Source organism: Lissotriton vulgaris, chromosome 6 (assembly GCF_964263255.1).
Source record: "Lissotriton vulgaris chromosome 6, aLisVul1.2, whole genome shotgun sequence".
In the NCBI taxonomy this organism is placed as follows: domain Eukaryota; kingdom Metazoa; phylum Chordata; class Amphibia; order Caudata; family Salamandridae; genus Lissotriton; species Lissotriton vulgaris.
Genome location: NC_141694.1, coordinates 554,480,983 through 554,499,461, shown reverse-complemented (window position 1 = coordinate 554,499,461; position 18,479 = coordinate 554,480,983). Strand labels below are relative to the sequence as shown.

The 18,479-nt window shown below is 43.7% G+C and overlaps 1 pseudogene; it reads left to right on the top strand.

Moving 5' to 3' along the window:
- Positions 1–5,814: 5,814 nt before the first annotated feature.
- Positions 5,815–7,917, top strand: LOC147707544 (uncharacterized; annotated as a pseudogene).
- The last annotated feature ends 10,562 nt before the right edge of the window (positions 7,918–18,479 follow it).

Below are 18,479 nucleotides of genomic sequence, written 5' to 3'. Positions count from 1 at the left end.
ACATTTTCCCCACCATTGTAAATGTAAATGTAAATGTACAGGAATTTATATAGCGCAAATCACCGAGCGGTTTCTAAGCGCTTGCTTAGGGAACCCGTCCTGGTATTCCCCTGTGAGATAACCCCGGCAGGGTATCCGCAAAGTGAAAGCCAGGCATCCTGCCGCGAGGGGCCGTTGTGGAGATTAAGCAAGCTATTGCCCAGAGTCGCAGAGTGTGAACCCGTGAATCGAGTAGGCACCGGAGCGAGAATTGTCGAGTCCATGGACATTTTAGGACTCAAGACCCCGCCGAGCCGGGAATTGAACCTTGGTGCCAGGCTGACCTCTGCTTCCAGGTCTGCCTCCTCTAACCAGTGAGCCACACTTCTCCATCCCTTTCGTCATCCTCGCTGACATGACACAGCAAGGTAGAACCCCTGAGGGTACCTTTTGGGTATATAAACACCATATCTTTGCTGTAGCCGGCAAATGATAAAGACTGCCATGCTGAAATTCTGACGCGAGGCGCTGAGTTTCCAGCACGCAGATACTCCAACACGCAGTGGTCTGACATTCGAGGCCAAGACAGGGTCCTTCATTCTCTCACACCAGTTAATGGGGTTGGTTTTATCCTAAGGGGATTCTTGGCTATACCCATACATAAATGCTAGGTAAATTTTGGAACATCTAGTTAGGGTTAGCATTTTAGGATTACGCATTTTTACTCTCATGTATTTATATGCCTGCATATGTTCATTGTTTTAGGACTATGGTAGAAATCTACCATCCATATATTCTGTTTTTGCAAATAATCATTTATATCTGTTTTTGTCTCATGCACACCAAATTTACAATAGAATGACGCTGGTTCAATAAATGCTTATTGAAAATGTCTCCACTATTTATTCTGTGTATCTCTCTGAAATAAAGTGAGCACAAGTGTCTGAGCGAAAAGTACTGTATGTTTCCACGATCCCTGAAGGGACAGGGTTGTCATGTTTGATAGGTGCCAGAAACAATTCTTTCCTTGGTAAGAGGAGTTTACAGTGGCACTGTGAGCTATCTGTTATAGAAGCACACATACCTGGTGGGGGTGTCTGGATATCAGTCTGGAAACCAATCTCACAGCTTATGTTGTCTAAACGCACAGATCCTATATAGATTTATAGGAACCACACAAAACCAAAACCTTTTGATTTAAATATAATTATATGCATAGTATAATTATCTAAAGGCACTTTCAATACGCTGTCTTCATCCATTTGTCGGTTGCTCACATTATCTTCCGTCCACTACAGAGTACTGCATAAGGATGTTGGTCAGCCCACTTCAGCCTCTGGCTAACTTCACTGCAGTGACTGTATTTTGCCAATTCACAAAGAGCGTATCCAGACTCAAAGTAGTTAACTTCAGTGCCTTCAGTCTTCAGTATTGCCTGTTTAGGTTCTGCTTGCACAGCGTTGCGCTCTGCTTGAGAAGTCTATTGTTTTTAATATAAACTTAAAAGGGACTTACATCCAACCTCCTCTCTTTCCTGGCTTCTCATTGGTTCCTGTGCGTGCCACTTACCTTACCTCCATTTCAATGTGTTGCAGCATATTTTCCTGCATTTACCAATGCTTGTTTCTTGCCTCCTTCCCTTATCAGTTTAACGCCGAATAAATAATGTTAACATCCATTTTCGTGGAACTATGGGGCATATTATCAAGACAGGCGATACAATTATCACCGTTTTAGCGGCAGAAAACTGCTGCTAAAACGGCAATAATGGGCTTGATAATATGCTCTATGCAATTCCAATCGAAGCCCATGTTAAATGTGAAGGACATCTAACATGGGCTTCAATTGGAATTCGATGGAGCATATTATCAAGCCCATTATCGCTGTTTTAGCTGCAGATTTCTGCCGCTAAAACGGCGATAATTTTATCGTCTGTCTTGATAATATGCCCCATATTTTCATAAATGGGGCCTTTTATTATCAAAGTATATTTATATAACAGCTCTTTATTCATTACATAGGCAAAACCGATGCATTACCAATGCTTGTTATTGGTGTTGCCTTTTCATTCTGTATTTAGATCCTAATGTGATAGCAGGGTACATTTTACAAACTATTCATGTTGTTGATTTTTGATATGAGCACAGGGTACATTTCAGCCTCATCAGTTCCTGACTGCTGATTATTCTGTTGTAAATTCCTTTTTGGAGTGGCCCCTGTTTATTTGACTGCTGCTATTTCACAACATACCAGCTTGTGTCCATTTGAAACTGATCACCATGAAAATGTTAACTTTTTAGTATACGTTCAATGAAGTGCATTTATTTACCCACTCCCGCAATCCTGCTGATATGAATTTTAATTGAAGACTACTTTTATTTTTGTAAATCCGTAGAAAATATTATAGCTTCGTTTCAGAGTTTGTGTATGCCCTGCTTGTTTGTCTTTCTATTATTTTTTTTGCCACGTTCTCAATCTGTCTAGCTGTGCAACCATTTATATATATCTTTACTCCAGTATTGGAACTTTCATAGATTCACATGCCTGAATCATTTCCCGTCGTCGAGACGGGAGTCTCCGGTATATAAAAAAGCAATGCTTAGTAGTATAGCAAACTGAAAAGAGGCCTAGGCCCATTTCCCTTTTGCAAACCATAGCCTTTGTTATGTAAAAAAGGCCCAAACTTTTCCCTGAACCAATCAGAGCTCCTCACCCTCTAGAACACTCCTGAGAGAACCTTCTGCCCCTCAGATTTTTCTACCACACGTTGTGCTAGGGAGTCTCCTTTGAGCTCTTCTCAAACTCTTTACTTTTACAGTATTTTGACTAAGATTTGAGGTCTTTTTCATCTACCATGTCAGAGAAGGAGAAGAAAGGATTATTTAGAGCTTGTTCCACCTGCTCTAGGAAGAGGCTTTATACAGATGACCCTCACAAGGATTGCATCTACTGCCTTTATCCAGACCATAAGGCTGCAGATTGTAAGGTATGTCATACCTTTTCGAATAAAACCTTGAGGGATCGTGAGGGAAGGCTGCTGATCTGGCTCCAGAAGGTTAAAGCCAGGAAATAAATCCTCTCAAGTGAGAGTGAAGAGGAATCTGTGGCGTCTAAGAGATCTCAGAAGAGAAGTAGATCACCTCAGACACATTCCTCTGGAGAAAGACCTGAGAAGGCCCCAAAAAAGACCACTCCAGGGTCTTCAGGGCGCAGTCCTTCAAAATCCCCTTAAGTTAAAGCTAAGGGGAAGAAGGGAACTGCTTGTGAGGTGAAACAAGTAAAATCCACCTCAGATCCACCAAAATCACCTCAGAAAATCAAGATTACCATCAAACGGTCTTCTTCTACGCCCTCTGAGGAGAAAGGTAGTGGTTCAGCACAGTCGACGGGACCGCCGACGAAAAAGGTGTCATCAACGACGACAAAAACACCTCCGTCGTTGACGAAGAAAGATGGTGTTAAAGCTGGTGAGAAAACAGCGTTGACGATTTCACCGTCGACGGCGATATCGTCGACGCTTTTACCGTCGACGAGCGCATCGACGACGGCAGCGTCAACGACGGCAGCGTCAACGACGGAAGTGTCGACGACGGCAGCGTAGACGAAGGCAGTGTTGACGACGCCAGCGTCGACGAGGACGTCGTCGACGATGACTTGGTCGACGACGGCGATGGGAATCTCGTCGACGGGCCCGTCGACAAGGGAAAAAACACCAGAGAAATGATTGGTGCCTTTGAAAAAGCCTATAACACCAGAGGTTACATCTCCGAGCAAGGTCTCTCCGTTGCTGCCATCTCACCTGCTGGAAGAGGAAGATTCGGAGGAGGAAGATGACTAGTATGGGGTTGCGAGTAGCCCTTCGCAATTGCAGGTCAAGTACCAGGAGGTGGATTCTGAGGAGGAATATGGGGGTTTCAGGAACATCCCCAAGAACAGCACCAATATCGCCAACAGCAGCGCGAGGAGATGACAAATGTGCCATCCTCTTTGTTGAGGGACCTCCAGGGCATGTTGGAGGATTATAGGAGGAGATACCCAGCGACTCAAGTCACTCAACAAGTCCCAGAGGTTATTTCACGTCCACGGTCGGTACCAGGGACACCGGTTCGTAGGAGAGAGATTTTGCTGGAGCCTTCTGCTAGGTCTCCACCACCGACATCACATCACGATACCTCGGATGACGATCATGAGGATGGGGAGATTGCGGAACCAATTGCAGAATGGAATGACTATCTCATCTGCTAACCTGCAACTCCTACGCCGAAACCAGTAGATTCTCCACCGGAGGACATTGGTGGTTTTCACAAGTTGATGGAAAGAGCCACTAAGAGATTTGCACTCACCATGACTTAGGATAAAGCGGAATGTTTTTTATACGACTTAAAGGACTCGTATCGCAAATCTGTGTGATCCTTGCCTATTGTGAGTCATATTTGGGAGGAAGGATTAAAAGTCATGGAGACGCCAGCTACGGTGACGCCAGTTCTGGCCAGACTAGATAAAAAGTATAAGGCACCTATGGATGCTCCAGCTTGCCTTTTGGGTCATCCCAAACTGGATTCTGTGATAAAGCAGGCGGCGCAACAGAAATCCAGAAACCCATCTGCTCCGATCACAACATCTCCGTACAGAGAGGGCAGAAGGTTGGATAATGCAGGAAAACATTTTTCCTTAATGTCGGCTCTGCTAGTGAAAGCAGCTAATGCCCTCGCTATTTTGGGAAGGTACGACAGGCAGATGTGGTGTAACCTGTCTCCATACATTAACCAGGTGCCGGAACCAGAGAAGCAGGAGGCGAAGAAGATTCTCCTGGAAGGGGAGAGGACTTCGGCCGAAGTCATAGACTGCGCAATGGATATAGCGACCACAGCTTTTAGATCCTTGGGAGGAGCAGCGGTCCTGCGCAGGCAAGGATGGCTGCGAGCAACGGCGCTTAGGCCGGAGATGCAAAACAAGATTTTAGACCTCCCTTTCAATGGAGAAGATCTGTTTGGGAAGCATATTGATGATACTCTGCAGAGTATCAAGAAGGATACTGACACGGCAAAGGCTCTGTGGACACTGCAATACAGAAAAAAACATTTTCGTGGCTCCAGGGGCAGAGTGCAGTCTTCGTATAGAGGAGGATACCAACAGGGGAGATATTCTTCTTATTCGGCCTCATCGCAGCCTTACCGTCAACAGTACAGTCAGCGTCAATCTTGAGGATATACAAAATCAACTCCAAGAGGACGGGGAGGCCGGGGAAAGGACAACACCCGTCGGCAATGACAACCTCCATCTTCTGGCTATGTCAGATGCTCCCCTGGGTGGAAAGATTTCTCACTATCTTCACAATTGTTGGAAAATAACAACGGACCAATGGGTCCTCAAAATAGTTCAATTCGGTCATACCGTAGAATTTATTCATACACCTCCTTGTACGCCACCGATGCACCAGAGAGCCAACCATCTGCATCAACTCCGACAGGAGATTCGGACAATGCTCCAAAAGAGAGCAATAGAATCTGTACCGAAAGCCCAGGAAAACAAGGGGTTTTACTCCCGTTTTTTTCTTGTCAGGAAAAACAAGCTCCAATGGCGCCCCATTCTGGATCTCAGATCCTTAAACACCTATCTCAAGAAGCAATCTTTCAGTATGGTGTCTCTGCAGGACATCCTTCCGTTATTGAACCAAGGAGATCATATAACTACATTGGATCTACAAGACGCGTATTTCCACGTGCCGATACATCCTGCACACAGACAGTACCTTCGGTTTTTAGTAGACGGAAGACATTACCAATTCAGGGTACTGCCATTCGGCTTGAAGTCAGCGCCGAGAGTATTCACGAAATGCCTGGCTCCAGTAGCAGCGGTGTTGAGGAAGCAAAGACATCAAATATTTCCTTACCTCGACGACTGGTTAGTCAAAGCACCATCAAAGGTACAGGGCAGTGCGTCAACACAGGCATGCATAGACTTGTTCCCCAAACTAGGACTGACCCTCCACGAGGGAAAGTCACACCTCCACCCAGCAAAAGTAATCACACTTCTGGGGGAAATATTGGACACGGAATGCAACAAGGCGTTCCCCTCCGAAGAATGGCAACTGAGGATTGTGTCCCTCTTCCAAGACTTTGTAAAAAGAAAGTCTCTTTCAGTCCGCAGGTACAAATCCTTGCTGGGCATGATGTCATCTTGTATTCCCCTGTTGCCTTGCTGCAGGTTAAGGATGCACCCATGGCAGGAGCAGATCGATCTCCAATGGCGTCAAGCGGAGGGATCCTTCAAAGATATAATATGGGTGACACCAGTGATGGTACAGGCAGCAGAGTGGTGGACACAAAAAGGAAATGTGTCTCAAGGTCTAACGTTTCCAGCTAGAGCGGCTCCTCTAGTGGTGACGACGGATGCGTCTTTAGAAGGATGGGGAGCTTTCCTTCAGGACCTTCAAGTCAGCGGTCGTTGGAAGGTGCACAAGCAATTGCACATAAATCTGCTGGAGCTCAGAGCGATCCGCTTGTCATTACTAGCGTTTCTACCAAGGATAAGAGGTTCGCCAGTGTTGGTAAGAACAGACAACACTACGGCAATGCATTATGTGAACAAGCAAGGGGGAACAAGATCTCTCTCCCTGTCTCAGGAAGCCGAGGAGATATGGGAATGGGCTCTTCTGCAAGGAATATCATTGGCAGCAGAACACCTCCCGGGGGATCAAAACGTCAGGGCGGATACTCTCAGCAGACTCAAATCGTCCTGCCATGAATGGGAGCTGGATCAGGGGATCCTGGACAGCGTTTTTCAAAGATGGGGAACACCGATAGTGGACCTCTTCGCTACGAAGGAAAACAGGAAATGCCAGTACTTCGCAAGCTGGCTTCCCCAGAAGGGATCTTGGGGGAATGTGTTTTCCATGGCATGGTCCAGCGTCTTTGCCTACGTTTTTCCTCCAATTCCTGCTCTTCCCCGCGTACTGGTGAAGATCAAGAAAGAACCATGAAGGCTGATCCTGATAGCCCCATGGTGGCACAGACAACACTGGTTCATGGAACTGCTGATGCTGTCAGAGGACCATCCAATTTGGTTGCATCCAATTCCATCGCTTCTGACAATGTCCAAGAGTCAGGTGCTCCATCCGGACCCGAAATCCTTGTGATTAGCAGCCTTTCTCCCGAACACTGTGAGTTTATTCATCTGAACATCTCACATGAATGTAGGGAGATCCTGTCCAAAGCCAGAGCGGAGAGTACCAACAAAACCTACAGGATGAAATGGAAGTGGTTTTGTCTGTGATCTAAGAGGCATACCATTCACCCTCTTACTGCTGGACCTCATCAAATTATACCTTACAGTCTGCTATTAGCAAAGTCAGAATTAGCACATGCTTCCATCAAGGTGCATTTGGCTGCGTTATCTCGCTACAGGAGGTCATCGTCAGGCCCGTCCTTATGGTCATCAAGGATCATCAAGCAATTTATGAAGGGGATATTCAGGGTCTTTCCTCCAGTAAAGCCTCCACCACCACTATGGATTCGGAATATAGTACTTTCTCAATTGATGAAACCACCGTTTGAACCGATACACAGGGCGGACCTTAAGTTCTTGTCCTGGAAAGTGGCTCTTCTCATTGCATTGACTTCAGCGAGAAGAGTAGGTGAACTACAAGCGCTCACGATTCAGGAACCTTTCCTACAGTTTCAAAAGGATAGGATGATTCTCAGAATGAACCCGAAGTTAATTCCGAAGGTGCCAACTAACTTTCATCTGAATGAACCGTTGGTGTTGAAACGTTTCTTTCCTCATCCGTCAACAGCAGCGGATAGAGTATTGCATTCACTGGACGTTCAAAGATGTATGAAGTTTTACTTGAAAGAAACGAAGGCTTTTCGCAAGTCTTCTCAGTTATTCGTTGCTTTCAGCGCACCCAGGAAGTGTTTCCTGCTGTCAAAGAGGTAAATTGCCAGATGGATTTCCAGTGCGATTATCTACAGTCATCAAGCTGCTGGAAAGCCTCTGAATTCACGAGTTTGTGCCCATTCTACGAGGGCAGTGGCCACATCCACTGCACTGTTCGGAGGAATGCCAATCCAGGATATCGGCAGAGCAGCGACCTGGGCATCTACGCACACCTTCACCAGGCACTACTGCGTGGAGGCAGCCGCAAAATCGGATGCGGCGGTGGGAGAGGCGGTACTGCGGAATATCATCCAGTAACGGTGAGCCTTTTTTACATCCCTCCATCCGTAATTTCTCTTGTTTACAAAGTCACATTTTATATATGCGTGTATATATATATATATATATAACTGCTCCCAAGTTCTCTCCGCGTTCAATCCATGAACAAGAAACAGCACTCACAAGGGGGGTTTTACGGTACCAATACTCTTTATTGGCAACCCAGCACAGACAAGACGCGTTTCGGCGCTTAGCCTTTGTCAATTGTGATTGTCGAACGCGCCGCCATTTCATTTAAACATTTCATTGGTCATTCACAATACAACAGGTAGCATATTTATTATTTATTTAATTTTTATTTATTTAATTTATATAGTGCAAATCAGCTACCCACCAAAGGGTTTCCCGGCGCTTGATAATTCAGAAGTGCGTTCTAGTGCCAAGCAATATTAGATGTTAAATAGCCAGGGTTTAAGGCCTTTCTAAATTTCATGTGACTCATCTCCGTACGTAATGCATATTGCATCGCATTCCAGAGAGATGGACCCAGGAAAACAAAAGATTTCCCACCCATCCGTGACAGTTTAATTTTAGGGATCACAGAGTTATTGGCTGTTGCTGACCTATGGGTCCTAGATGGTTGGTAAGGACGAACCAGTTTCTGCAAGTATTTTGGGGGAGTGCCAGTTGAGATTTTATGCACAAAGCACAAGGATTTAAACTTAATCCTATTTTCGACTTTCAGCCAATGTAGGTCAGGAATGTATTTAGAAGTAGAGCAAGGCATAGGAATTTTAAATAAGAGTCTCGCTCGCCATAGAAAGAGGACTTGTGATTACAATATCCATCGCCATTTTGTGCTATGCAATACTTGTATAGACGCATCAAGAATATCAATACATCCTTATAATGCTTATGTCACTTCCACATATTATATACAAGTAGTAAGTCTATTCAATACGACAATCGTTATTTGTGTATATCGCCAAGGATGGGCTATACTGCCCTATACCGTTAATAAAACCCATGGATGGGCATACACCTATTAAAAGTACTTTCTAGACCACTTAGAAAAAAGTTACAGTTAATTTCATTAATACAAAGCAGAAGCAAAGCATCATAAAATCAATTTCTATGGTAATTCATCTAGATCAGGACGGAGACTAAGAAAGAAGAAACCAAGAAAAACAAGTATTTTCCATTCTATCTGTTATGTTCACGTCAGGTGTACTGCTAATTCTTCATTGGTGTTTAAACCTGTGGGGTTCTTACTCTGTAAATCTATAATATAACGTGATTCCAGACGTCTTAATTTTTGTAATCGATCACCTCCTCTAGGATGTGCTAGGACACTGTCTAGACAAAAGTAGGCTAATAGATCACTATTATGCCCATGCATTTTATTGAAGTGTCTTGTGACAGGGTATGATTCATCTATATTATTAATGGCACGCATATGTTCTAATATGCGGAGCTTCACAGGATTAATCGTACTGCCAATATATCATAGCCCTCAAGGGCACATATATGGCGTAAGGGGTGGTACAAGTAAAAAATGTATTGATTTTTTTAGGAAATGTAAGACCTGGTATGTCATATGTTAGAGTCCTTTTGCTTATTTTACACGCCTTACATCGGCCACAAGGATAAAATCCATTTAGTGGTATATGACTCGGGGTGCCAGTTTTTGACATATGATGACTATGGACCAAATGGTCTTTTAAAGCTCTGGCTTTACGGAATGTCACCATTGGATTAGATGGTAGATCATCTTTAATTACATTATCCGTAAGTAGGATGTTCCAGTTTTTGCATAGGATTTTTTTCACCTGTCCTGCATTTTCTGAAAAGGTTGTAATCATCCTAAAAGCCCCCTTGTCTATTTTATCTTTAGTCTTGGCTATAAGTAGGTCAGCTCTTGCACGATTGTTTACTTTAGCTGGGGCCTGTTTTAAAACCACCTCCTTGTAGCCACATACTTTAAAGCGATCTAAGCATTGTTTGGCAGATTTTTTAAATTCTCTTTCAGTGGAAATATTTCTTTTCAGTCTTAATAATTCACCAAACGGTATGCTTTCGATTAGTTGTTTAGGATGACTGCTAGTCGAGAACAGAGTAGAATTTCCTGCGGTCATTTTTCGGAACAGCTTAGTACACACTTGTCCATCCTCAATGTACACAGTTAAATCTAGGTAGTTCACACTAGATGTACTGAATCTTAAGTTGACATCGTTATCATTCAACACACTCACATATGTTTCAGCCTCTGCTGTGGATCCTTCAAATAGATTTTGTTGTTCCACATAGAATTGGTACTGGCCCAGGCTACCTGCCTCCCACCAGCCAACGCAAAGATTCGCGAAGCTGGGGGCGGAGCAGGAACCCATCGCCACACCCGACATCTGCCTGTATAGCTGACCATTGAACACAAAGATGTTATGATTTAAGCTAAAAGTCAAAAATTCCATTAGCATTTTGTTGTGTTCATAAAATCTTGCTTGTCTTGTTTGCAGAAAACTATAGACAGATTTCAAACCATCTACGTGTGCCATGCTGGTAAATAAGCTTGTGATATCCAGCACCATCAAACAATATCCATTTTGCCATACAAAACTACCCATCAGATTTAGAAAATGAGTAGTGTCTTTGAGATAGAATTTTAAAGATGTTACATGTGGAAACAAAAACGAGCCAATGTACATAGAGAGATGTTGAGTTAATCCCCCTTGTGATGCGGCAATAGGTCGTCCCGGAGGATTATTTTTGTCCTTGTGCACCTTTGGAAGGTGATAGAATGTAGGTGTTACTGGATTTAAACTCCGTAGAAATAAAAACTCATCAGTGTTCAACATGTCTTTCTTATACCATCTGGAGATCATATCGTGAAATTCTGCGATACTTTGTTGGTACATAGAATTGTTGATTTTTAGATAGCAATTCATATCCTTCAACTGGCAAAAAGCTTCTGTTTCATATTGTGTCTTAGTCATCAATACGATATTACCTCCTTTGTCTGAAGGTTTACAGACTAAGGGAGAATTAACGCATAGTTTTTGAAAAGCTGATAATTGTTTTTTGGTGAAGTTCTTAGGTTTATTTTGATATTGTGTGTCATGTCTCAATCTCATCAAATCTTTAATAACGGCATCCGAAAAAATATCAAACGATGTTGGGGGCATAAAGCTTGAAGCAGGTTTAAAAGTACTTATGCCACCTTTTTGTTGGATGTCCATTTCTGCCAGTAATTGCGTATTTCTTATATCGACATTCTCTTCTTCATTTATATCTGTTCTTAGTTCTTCTATACTTTTAACTCCTTCCAGATCTTTACAGGAGAAAACATCAAAGGTATTGTTATTTCCTGTTGAGCTCGGTTTAACGGACGTTGGTTTCAATTTAAAGAATTTGTGTAGTTTTAACTTACGAGTAAACTTAATTAAGTCAATCCTCGTTTTCGCAAATTCAAATTTAAGTTGGGGACAAAAGGAAAGACCAAGTTTCAGTGTGGATTCCTCTTCTTTAGATAGAGATTTAGATGTTAAGTTTACAATCGTCAGATTGTCAATCTCACTCAATTCCTCTTGTTGTAAGATTTTTGCTGCGTGTTACCAGGGGTGAGCCGACCACGTTTCTGGCCCCCGCCCCTCTTCCTCATTTTCCTCTTGCCGCTCTTTTTTCCGGTGGTTTTCCTCTGCCACCCTCTGATTGTTGCCTCCTCATAAGTTTGAACTCCTCGTGAAAACGCGAAGGAGTGGGAGCCCCCAGTCCTTCTTCATTGGAGTCTTCATCTGGTGTCACCTCCGATTCAGAGGTTTCTGGCACAGTTGGTGGGGGGGCTGTGCGAGTTTTCTGAAGCTCTTTCCTCGGATTGTCATATTTTTTAGAGAATGTTAATACTCTCCCCAATCTGTAGTCCAGCTCATCTCTGTGGAATTTTTCTTCCTTTCGCTGTTTTATTTTTTGTTCATATAATTTCAATCGTTTTTTCATTTTTTCTCGTTTATCCTTCAAAGTATCCAGATCCTGTTCCTTTAATAAATCCTTTTCTAGATCCCCGCCTAAAGAGCACCCGCTCGTGAGTGCAGCAGGCTGGTGGACTATATATGAGATTATGCTTTATTTTCAAATCGTATGGCATGATTATGAAATGTATCAGAGAAATGTGCTTTGTTTTTTCACTGCTAGCTATTCTGATTCAGGCATGTGAATCTATGTAAGTTCCAATACTGGAGGAAGAAAACAAGTTACTTAACTGTAACTTAGTTCTCCAGTATTGGAATCTTTCATAGATTCATATTCACCCACCCTCCTCCCTTGAGAGGCTCTCCTCAGATTTAGGACAAGAAGTGTGTTATATACACAAATGCGCGAAAAGTCTGAAGGGCAGAAGGTTCTCTCAGGAGTGTTGTAGAGGGTGAGGAGCTCTGATTGGTTCAGGGAAAAGTTTGGGCCTTTTTTACATAACAAAGGCTATGGGTTGCAAAAGGGAAATGGGCCTAGGCCTCTTTTCAGTTTGCTATACTACTAAGCACTGCTTTTTTATATACCGGAGACTCCCGTCTCGACGACTGGGAATGATTCAGGCATGTGAATCTATGAAAGATTCCAATACTGGAGAACTAAAGTTACAGGTAAGTAACTTGTTTTCTTATAGCCCTCTCTAGTTCTAATGAAACTTTAAAAAACGTTGCAAAAAAAAAATTTGCAAAAGTCAAGAGGCTGGCTCTCAAAACCACACCTATTAGTTATGCAGTGCTTGTTTTTGTAACTGCTGGTGTATGGTGTTGTGTTCCTCTGCAAAATTTGGTTGTACTTTCTGTTACTTGGCGAATGCAATTTTATTCGAGCGATGCATGAGGTGCTTGTATGATGTTGTATAGGTTATATTTTAATAGGTGTGTTTGTGCCGTCCACTTCAGAACGCTATTAATTTGTTGGGAACTTCTCTTTGTTTACGTAATGAATTTGACTTAAATTTTAACGCCAGTAAGGACAGTGAGCCTCATTTATGAGAAATGACGCATCGCTGCGTAAAAGCAGCTATGCCTCACTTCTCAGTGCGCACTCCTTGCGACATACCTGATGCGTCATATTTAATGTATGACGCATCATGTCGCAAGGAGTTACAGATACGTCAGTATTTCTGACGTATCTGTAAGCGCAAAAGTGACGCATTTCTGGAGTGTGTCACAAAAGTGACGCAACTCCATCAATGCGTCCTTTAACATGGGCAAGCCCCATGTGAAAGTGCCTGCGTCAGTCTTATGCCTGCTCTGAGGCAGGCGCAAGATTTCGATGCAACGGCATCCTAGAAGTGACGGAGTGAAATCTCATAGATTTCACTGCGTCACTTCTACGAGGCTTTTTGCGGGGGAACGCCCCCCTGCATAGATTATACCTGATGCAGGTATAATGTAGCGCAGGAGTTCACAAAGTGACGCATCTGCTTAGATGCGTCACTTTGTAAAGTGACGCATCGGAAGCGCAAAACTGACACAAGGCCTCATAAATGAGGCCCAGTATGTTTTTCAACTTTGGCACAGTTTACTTCATGATTTCTTGAACTCTGTTACAATGGTCTTGCTTGATCTAATCCACTGCCTGTAAATGCAACATTTCAAGAGTTTCTCATCAAAACCACGAGCAGAGCCTAAAGCTCAATAGGATATTTTTTAATCACGTTATATTTGGATATGAGCTCTCTAAAATCAGTCCTTTAATCGCATTTTTACCTAGTTCTCAAAATGTTTTGGTGGTGGTAGGAGGTGGGCCTAAGACAGCCACCTAGAGATGTGTGTAGGACTCAATTACTACACTTAATTCTGATGATACTGGGGACGCTAATTCTGTTGCAGGGTCACACACCTTTGGATTTTGCCCCGCTGCCCTGCTCTACTGCCGCAACTTGTCTGACCTGCCACCATCGACCAGTCCTGGGGGACTGCAACGTACGACGACCACATCGACCGCTCTGGGACTACATTTCCCAAAGTCCCTGGGGCACGAGTCTTCCGCATCACTGGCAGCGCCGGGAGGTGCTTAAGAACACCTCGGCCCTCTCCGCAGCGCGAGACGCTAATTCTGTTGCAGGGTCACACACCTTTGGATTTTGCCCTGCTGCCCTGCTCTACTGCTGCAACTTGTCTGACCTGTCGCCATCTATCAGTCCGGGCGGACTGCAACGTACGACGCCCACATCGACTGTGCTGGGACTATATTTTCCAGAGTCCCTGGGGCGCGAGCCTTCCACGTCACTGGGCACCGGGAGGTGCGTAAGAACACCTTGGCACTCCTGCAGCGCGGGATGCGCGCAGGTGTGCCCGGGCCAAGGGCGGGCCCACACGCGCCCGTCAGTGGCCTGTTGAGGCTGGGCTGGGCCCACTCTCTGAGCCCGGCTGCAAGACTACATTGAAGAAGAACTGATAGTAAGGAATAATTATTTGTTCCGTGAACCCGATTGGCTATATCGTAACTGTGAACATTTAACATTTACAATAGAGCAAAAGTAGTGTGTGTAGTTTACTTTATCTTCCTAACCTAGATTCCCGTAACTAACGTGTAAAATATTGTGGGCTTGCTCAAGGAGCGACAGCTGAAGGCTATAGAAAGTATGGACCTAATCTGTAAATACCAGATCCTGTAGACTGATCTGACTTTTCATTAGGGTATGGGTATAAGGAAGATGCCGAGCCCCAAGACGGAGGGGATCGGTGCGAGCATCGGGTGATACACGGCTAACATTACTAAGCTGTCTTACAGGGGCTATGGGCGCACTAGACTATCAAATGTCATCTGAGGTAGAATCACTCGAAGCAGGTTCTGCCTCAGCCCCGGAACCCTCGGGTGGCACCCCAAAACTAAAATTAGCCTTAAATGGTTGTGCCCAGCACCTTCCAGAGGAGATTGTATTGAGTGACTCAGATTCTTCGATGCGGCCTCCCCAGAAGAAACAGAAGAACCCGGTCCCAGGAGTGAAAATAATGGGTGATAAGGGCCAGGGAGAGGGTACCAAAAAATCTCAGAAGTCTACCCCGCTCTTAGCTACAAAACAGGGCCAGCAAGGGAAGAAGAGAGTGGGAACTAGAAAAGTCTCCTATAAGGGGAAAGTAGATATTAATAGAAAAAGTGAAAACAACCCAATTGAAATAAGGAACTTAACCACCCTGGTGGAAAGATTGGATCTTTACCTATGAGTTAGATTGGACCAATTGGGAGATAGACTAGACCCGATTGAAAAATGTATCCTAAGAAATCCGGAATATGGTAATTCTAGAGATTTGGTAATTCCTGATCTGTTATCTGTGAATACAGATAATAATACTACAACCAGGCACTCACATACTACAGATATTGATCACAGGACAACAAATGCAGTGAGGCACCCTAATCTGACAAATAGTACATATACGATAGCAAAAGACCTATACCCACAGAGGAGCACTTTAAACTCACTACCTTTTGTAGAGTTAAAGAATGAGCATATGGAAAACACAACTATAGGAATTACTAATAGATCCAATTCTCCTCTCCAACAATTACAGGGTAATCCAACTTTTGGACCTATCTCTTATAGGGACCAACTGGATAAACATAAAATAGACTAGCACTTACACTTGCCACCGGAGGCGACTCCGTATGTAGTTGTCCTAACAAATGTCCCAAAATTAGCCCCATTGCAAAAAGAAAACTGGGACTCATTAAAGGATAAATCACTTTATTGGCTGGGTGAGAGGAAGGGACTAACGCACCAACTGTTTAATGAGTTCAAGATGGCAAGAAGGGTACAATGGGTTGGGTCTCGCTGTAAGGCCTTTTCAGGGGACTGTATAGTCCTCACATTCAAAACCCCAAAACTAGTGAAGAACATACTTTGGACAGAAAATAGGAACTCTCTAGCTATGGCTGAAATTAACGTCCTGCCGCTTGGATTTTTTTATCCACCTTGTACTAGGGTTGATGGCGCTAATAATACCAACGCCAATATAAACACTAATATCTATGGTACCCATTTTGGAAATCATTAAAATGTTCAACTAACCAACAGGTTTAGTGCTTTATCGGGTTTGGAGGAAAGCGATTGACTCAATAAAACGAAAACTGTTCTACAAGAGAAATCTAAGGTACGGGTGAATATGGTGTTCCCATTATGACGCCTTCTTCTTATATCCTGCAACCTCCCACTGTGATAGAGAGCCATAAATTCCAGGATCACTACCTTCCCCACCCGGTAAATAGTATAGCCTCCATGCCATGTAGGAATGTTTTACAAGAACAGATGGATACAGGGGATGTGATATAACTGGCCAATACTGTACACCCTGAGAATACCGATAATTTGGGGTTGCCTAGGAGGGGGTGCCGGGATGAGTCAGGGCTCAATATCGTATTTTGGAACTTAGCAGGTCTGCGAACCAAAATCGATAACGATGCATGGCTCAAATTTAACACCAACACTGTTCAAGTATAATAAGGATCTTTGGACTCCAATACTCACAAATGTCCTGTTAGCTTCCTTTGAAATTGGTCTCATTAAGTCCTGGTCTAAATCCATATTGGCCCCAAAATTAAAAAAGTGCGATCTGCAGAGTCTGACCTGCTATCAATCGATATCACTTCTAGATTCTTTGGGTAAGGTCGCGGGACGTATCATTCTTAATTGTTTAACCCAATGGTCAGAGGATCATAATATTCTCTCTGACCTTTAGTTCGGGTTTAGGGAAGGCACGGGCACAACAGAACAAGCCCTTAACCTGGCCCTATTGATGGCCAAATACACTAATGCAAAGGGGGGGGGGGGGGTTCTATATGGCCTATGTAAATTTGTCAGCAGCCTTCAACTGTGCAGGCCATTCTAAATTGTGGAAGGTTTTGAGCAATTTGGGAATAGATCCGGCCCTACTAAATTTCCTGAGAGAACTGTACACAAATGCCACCGCCAGAGTTAGGTATCGACCATGGGGTGATCTTACGTCGTTGTTCAGAGTGGAGAGAGGGGTAAGGCAGAGAGGTGTCCTGGGCCCCTTCCTGTTTTCACTCTATACCAATGGGCTAGAACAGACAATGCTGGAAGAGTCCCAGGACCTACAGTGTGTGAGAAGAATATAAATACCCGCCCTACTCTACGTGGACGACGCCGTGATCATAGCTCCAACCCCCATAGGAATTGAAACATGCTGTTGATAGATATTACACCTACATGGCCAAACTAGATCTAAAGGTTAATATCAAAAACACTTTCGTCATGACTGCAGGGGTTCGAGGGAAAAAAAACGCGGAGTATTTACATTGAACATACCAAATGGGAAACTACTTCCGCGTACCCCTATCTTGGAATTCTAATAGATAATAAGTCTTCTTGGAAGCAGGCAATAGAGGCAAGGAAACTGTTGTTTATTAGGGACACTAGAGCTCTAGTTATTTTTGCCCATAGGCTTGGTAAAAGATCACCTCTAGAAATGATACAAATCTATCAGGCCAAGTGCCTTACGGCCACATGCATCTTCCAGGGTGTTTGCAAATTCTTAATTGCGGAAATTTAGCAATTCGCAATTTAGAATTCGCAAAACGGGATGCATGAATATTTTCGGTAAATTTATGCGAATGGGTAAAAATCGCAATTTTTACCGAATCGCATAAATTACCGAAATACAATTTGCAAATTCGCTATTCCCATTGGTTCCTATGGGCCAAAAGGCCCATAGGAAGCAATGGGAAGGCATTAGCAAATTGCGATTTTCACTTTGAAAATCGCAATTTGTTAATGCAATTCATGGGTGCAGGGGGGGGTCCAAAGGACCCCCCATGCACCCCATAAATGTATTTTTCGCATCATGTTTCACACACACATGTCCTAAGGACATGTGTGTCCATAACATGAATGTTGAAAAAAATGAATTTTCAGCGTTTTAAACACTTTTTGCAAATTTACCGAGTGGTTCAACCACTCGGTAAATTTGACCCCCTAATTGCGATTTCGCAATTTTAAAAGTAATCATGCATTGCTTTTAAGAAATCGCAAATTTGCGATTTCTTAAAAGCAATCGCAATTTTAGAAATCGCAAAAATGTTGCGATTTCTAAAATTGCTTCATGCATCCCAAAAAGCACTTTTGGAATCGCAAACGGCCGATTTTAAGGAATCACACCGTTTGCGACTCCAAAAATGCTTGATGCATGTGGGGGTCAGTGTGGCGATCTATGGAGCAGGGGTTTGAGGCCACGGAAGAGTGGAGGCCCTCCAAAAGGTAAAGAACAGCTTCTTGAGGTTCCTCTTAGCGGTTCCACGCAGCACTTCTGCCTTTAGTTGCCATACGGAACTGGGCTTGCCGTATATTACAGACCTAG